This window comes from Engystomops pustulosus, chromosome 8 (assembly GCF_040894005.1).
Source record: "Engystomops pustulosus chromosome 8, aEngPut4.maternal, whole genome shotgun sequence".
NCBI lineage: Eukaryota > Metazoa > Chordata > Amphibia > Anura > Leptodactylidae > Engystomops > Engystomops pustulosus.
Window position 1 is genome coordinate 100,569,570 of NC_092418.1, and position 6,000 is coordinate 100,575,569.

General features: G+C 44.8%; 1 long non-coding RNA gene across 1 annotated transcript; it reads left to right on the forward strand.

The window, feature by feature from the left end:
• Positions 1-2,590: 2,590 nt before the first annotated feature.
• LOC140074843 (uncharacterized) lies at positions 2,591-5,126 on the forward strand. Its single transcript, XR_011849289.1, has 3 exons — positions 2,591-4,581; positions 4,682-4,731; positions 5,066-5,126. It is a non-coding gene; the product is annotated as an uncharacterized lncRNA (long non-coding RNA).
• The last annotated feature ends 874 nt before the right edge of the window (positions 5,127-6,000 follow it).

Genomic DNA, 6,000 nt, shown 5'->3' on the forward strand with positions numbered 1-6,000 from the left:
GAAAGCAGCGGTGCCATCACTGAGAATATAGCCTATCCATCATTAGAGAGCAGCGGTGTCATCACTGAGAATACAGCCTATCCATCACTAGAGAGCAGCGGTGCCATCACTGAGAATATAGCCTATCCATCACTAGAGAGCAGCGGTGCCATCAGTGAGAATACAGCCTATCCATCACTAGAGAGCAGCGGCTCCATCACTGAGAATACAGCCTATCCCTCACTAGAGAGCAGCGGTGCCATCAGTGAGAATACAGCCTATCCATCACTAGAGAGCAGCGGTGCCATCACTGAGAATACAGCCTATCCATCACTAGAGAGCAGCGGTGCCATCACTGAGTATACAGCCCATCCATCACTAGAGAGCAGCGGTGCCATCACTGAGTATACAGCCGCCTCTCTCCTCCTGCCTGGATGCATTCTATAAGGATAAACTCTACGCTGCGGTTGGCTGCAGATGACACAATTCCTCCTCACTTTCCGGGGAGTCCCTCTGTCCCTCTCCCATTACTCGGAGCACAGGAGGCTTCTCCCCGGCTCGGGGCGGTGTGTTCCTTCTTGCGGTGGTTTTTGGATGTGACGTTTATTGGCTCTTATTTCAGTCGGTGACATTTTTATTGATGTGTCTAAAGATTTTATGACCTTCTTCAGAAGGTATTTATGGCAGCGAGGGAGCGGCAGGCGCGGCCTCAGCGATGATAGACGTGGCACCCAGGCCGTGGCAGGGACGAGCCTGAGCTCCCCGACAGTTGCACATAAAAGTCAGGGCTGGAATATGTGGCTGCGGAGATCCTCCTGGCCGGATACTAAGTGGCCTTGTAGCTCTGCAGCACAGGAGGAAAGAAGACCGAAACTGCTGATGGTGGCTCTGCCAGGACTGCAAATCAGAGGCTTAAAGGGGAATCACATACATCATACATAACATTCTGCTTATATTCACTCCTGTATGAGGTATTATGCAAAAAAAGGGAACCTGTCAGCAGGTGTGACCATAGAGACTGCAGCCAGGGAATTTTCTCTGGAGAGATGTGTAATCAGACATTTGTGTTAGTAGCAGCAGGACTGTGATATATGGATTCAGATACTGGGACTGTACTGCAGACTCTATACAGGAAAGCTTGTAGAACATACACTTTTGTATTTTTATATATGTATTATGTATTAGGCACACCCCCAGTGCATTTATAGCAGTTACAATGTTGGAGTATAAATCCATATTTTACAGTCCTGCTGCTACTAACAACATACACAAAGCGCAACAAGCTGCTTCCTGGACAAGAAGGGCTCATTAATGGAAAGGGTTAATGCTACATGATTGGGGTAAATGATTCTAAAAGAAATTAAGTCATAAGAAATTCAATATCAAATTCAGGATGAAGGATTATAAACTAAGCACTTACCTGCTGGTGTGTGCTCCCTCTGCCAGGATCTGCTCTTCTTTCAGATTCTTATGCCCTGCTTTTTTCAAAAAAGGCTTTAAAAATGATGCAAATGAGCCTGAGGGGTTTCGGCTGTAATAGCAGATATGGAGCCAGCAACCTTTTTGGCTCATTTGCATAATTTTTAAAGACTTTTTCATAAAAATGAAAGCATATGGAGCTAAAATAAGAGCATATCTTGTCAGGGGGGCACACACCAGCAGGTAAGTGCTTGGTTTACAATCATGGACCTTCCCAGCAAATAGCAACAAGACTTGGCGCAAGCTGTGAGACTGGTAAGTGGTGGTGAACTCACCCTGGGATGTCCGTGCAGGCTAAGGGCCCACTTACAACAGCTAAGAGCGCCCTGACAAGGGAGTACCTGCTATCTAGATCCTAGCTAATGGACCCTGAGAGACCCTTCAAGATGACAGGTGACAGAAACTTACTTCATCTGCTGGATGGTGGACAGGTAAGTGGAATACAGAGATAGACCAGTGTTCACACTGTCAAGCCACAACCAAACAAAGCTGGGACAGAAGAAGCGGGGAACACTGGGAAATACACAACACTGATGGACAAAGAACAGATACAAACAGACAAGCAAAGTCGGAGAGAACTGGGTCAAAACGAAGATGTTAGCAATGGTAAAGAATTGTATAGGGATAGAATGGTTAATAAGTCAGAGAACACACAGAATAGCAAACAAAGTAATAGCACTAGATATACAAAGACAAGGCAAATAGCCAGCACCCATTGACCTGGGCAGAATATATTTTATCACCAGATACACCACAGACCACAAAACCATCAGAAATATCTTGGCCAAACATTGGAACATCCTACTCAAGGACCCCCATATCACCAAAACGCTCCCAGTAAGACCTCAAATCACCTTCAGAAGGGCGCCCACGCTAAAAAACCTTCTAGCCCCCACCAGACTCCGCAAAAAAACACCTGATAGAACAACAGTTAGTCTCTTTCCTAAACTTACGGGTTCGTACAAATGTGGGGCAGCAAAGTGCAAAACCTGTGAGATCATCGCACATAGATCTACCACCTTCACATCTAATACAACCAAAGAAACCTTCTCCATCAACTCATTCAATAACTGTAACTCTGAGTTTATTATCTATCTCCTTGAGTGTCCTTGCACCCTACAATATGTACAATATGTGGGCAGAACATCACAAACACTCAGGGAACGAATGAATACCCATCGCAGCAAGTGCAAGGCAGGTTTTCTCTTACACAGTGGGGCACATTTACTAAGGGTCCGCAGCCGCGAATCCGTCAGGTTTTTCCCGAATATTTCCGCTTTGCGCTGTAGTTCACGGGATTGTGGCGCACGCGATCGTTTTTTGTCGCAATCGCGCCAACTTTTGCGCGACAGAAATCGGGGGGCGTGGCCACTGGACAACCCGAAGGATTCGGAAAAACCGCGGAATTTAAAAAGCCATTTGTGTCGCAAGATCAAGCACTCACATACACCAGAAAAAAGCAGGTGAACTCCAGCGGGCCTCGGCGCAGCAGCGACACCTGGTGAATATCGGCGCACGGAGCTTAGTGAATCCCGGCAGAACCCGAATCAGCGCCGGAGAACCCGCCGCTGGATCGCGACTGGACCGGGTAAGTAAATGTGCCCCAGTGTTTCCAGGCACTGCCTAACTCACCACGATAGGGACTTCTGTAGCCTTTCCTTAATTCCAATGGAACAAATCCCAAAGAATCACCCGAACAGACTGGACCAGCTCATCAAACGGGAAAACTACTGGATCTTCAAGCTGAATACCTTATCTCCTAATGGCCTCAACGAGTCCCTGGAAAGAGTCTGAAATGAGAACGTGAACAGGATCCTCCCTTACCAACTTTGAAATGGACTCTGGCTATCGATCTATTTTATGGACTTTTAGACACATTTCTTGGATCTACGTTGATCCTAGATGCCTGTACAGGCGGTCCCCTACTTAAGGACACCCGATTTACAGACAACCCCTCTGACCTCTGGTGAAGCTCTCTGGATACTTTAGATTAGTCCCAAGCTGTAATAATCAGCTGTAAGGTGTCTGTAATGAAGCTTTATTGATAATCCTTGGTCTCATTACAGCAAAAAATGTTTAAACTCCAATTGTCACTGGGGCCAAAAATTTTTTTTCTGGATCTACAATTATAAAATATACAGTTTCGACTTACATACAAATTCTACTTAAATACAAACCTCCAGACCCTATCTTGTACGTAACCCGGGGACTGCCTGTATATGCATTTATATCACTTGTTAATTTATTTTGTACTATCACCCGATACTAAATTGTCATCACTTTTCCCTACCTCTGTAAGCTCCTTCCCTATTGATACTGTACTTTCCAGTTTATTTTATTTATATTTATTATATGTAACATGTTATTTGCATCCAGATGTCCTCGTAACAGGGCTATCACTCCTACTGCTACTATCACCAATGCTAATCCCTGCATTTTTGAAAAACCTCTTTCTACCAGTATCCCTATGTCCTGGCTTTCATTACCTTCTACCTGGGTACTACAGTGGTGTAAACTTTAACTCTGATAACCCCTCCGCTTACCAATTACCTAAATTCTTACTACCATGCAAACTACTATTCTTGTGCAAATTTCTTATGCACACTGTCGCTCCTTCTCATGCATATTTTTTGACACCACCCCCGCATACCCCGTCCTCCCCCCACCTTACCTTTCACACAACACTAGACGCGACACAAATTTCCCGGATCGTGATCCGGATCCTCTGCGCATGCGCCAAATTTGGCGCATATCATGCCTCCTGCGCATGCGCCAAATCGGGCGCACATCAATTCTTCTGCGCACGCGCCGCCTCTGGCGCGTCCTTATTAACGGGGGGTTAATTCATTAATAACGGGGGGTCCTTATTAACGGGCAGCAGCCATTCATGCTGCTGCTACACTTTGGTATGCAGCGTGAGCGACCGGTCCTCCGGCTAGTGGTAAGTCCAGAACCTGCCCCCGATCCCTTTTTCCCTACCTGCCCTTCAACATCAAGTTTCCTCTGCTTACCCTACCTAATCTATCCCACACAGGACATAGAATCTTTCAGTCACAGCCGGTGACGTTTATCCCATATTTGAAGGAACGTTGCCCCTGTGCTCTGGCTCTACCATCTTAGCAGGTACTATCCCCTTTCCCCCCCTTTTTATAGCCCATCACCCCCCCCCCCTCCCCTTTATATCTCTTAACTTCAACTTAAGTTTTTTACTTTACCCACTCAGGCATTTTCTGCTATCTCCACTACCTTCACCTAGACCATATTTGCATCCAGGTAAGCCCCCCCGATCTGTCCCTGTATCTCACGCCTATCTTTGTTATGTGGTAGACATTTTAGTCTATTTCCCTTGTCTTTTTTTAACATTTTTTATTGTCTCCTATTGGAATTTCTGCATTATTGTATTATGTATATATACAAATATATTTTTATAGTTTTTTACCATACTAATGTGTGTTTAGACCTATTAACCTCTATTTATCTGTGTATAGCTATGTGCTGCTTGTAATCCTTTAATCATTGTGAAATGCACAAGTTTTATATGGAATTTTATACTCCACATATTTATGTGCCCACCTCCCCCCCCTACCTTTGTTTAATGTCTTTTTAGTGTATTTTGCTAAAGGACCTGATGAAGAGGACAGTACGTTCTTGAAACGCGTCGTCCGTTACTGAAAAATAATAAAATATTCGTCACTATCCAGAGCCCATCTTTCTTATTTAGACTTAGGGGCAGCGCGCACATACAAACCTGTGTTTTTTCTTGACATTATTGTCTCTCTCTCTAGAATATAAAGGGAGTAATGGACACTGCCCCCAGCACTGACTGGTTCAGCCGTCCATCCCTTAAGCCACAGCTGCACACAAAACGAGCTAAACTTACACCCAGCTTTCCCAAGGAAAGATGCTGAAAGGGAGCCTGGGGTGTGGTTTTGAAGAACAGAACATTGAAACCTGGTGGAATGGGGAATGGAGCATGTGTGCCTTTTGCTGCCTTAAATCTGTGGTTTCAGGACCTTTGGAGGTCCTACAAAAATCCTCAAATCCTACAAAAATTGCCTTTTGTGTACACGTGTACTGAGAGCAGGAACAGATGGACACAGATGGACACAGTGCAGCGGCGACACAATACTGGCACAAAATGGGCTGCATTGACTATGCTATGACTGGGCTGTTACTATAGATGGATATAGACTTTTTAGAAATGCTCCTATAAATAGACAAGGGGGAGGGGTTTGTTTTTATGTGAAATCTTTCCTCAAGCCCGTCCTGCGAGATGACATCAGCGACTCATATGAAAAAGTAGAGACCCTATGGGTGGAGATAAAAGGAGGGAAAAAGAATAATAAAATATTACTAGGGGTTTGTTATAAGGCTCCAAATATAACAGAGGCAGCAGAGGAAATGCTGATTAGTCACATGGATGCAGCTTCAAAGCACAAAGCATTGGGGCCACTTCTTTTTAATAGTTTTATTAATTATCTTGTAGTGGCTTTGCACAGTCAAGTTTCAATATTTGCAGATGATACTAAGCTGTGTAAAGTA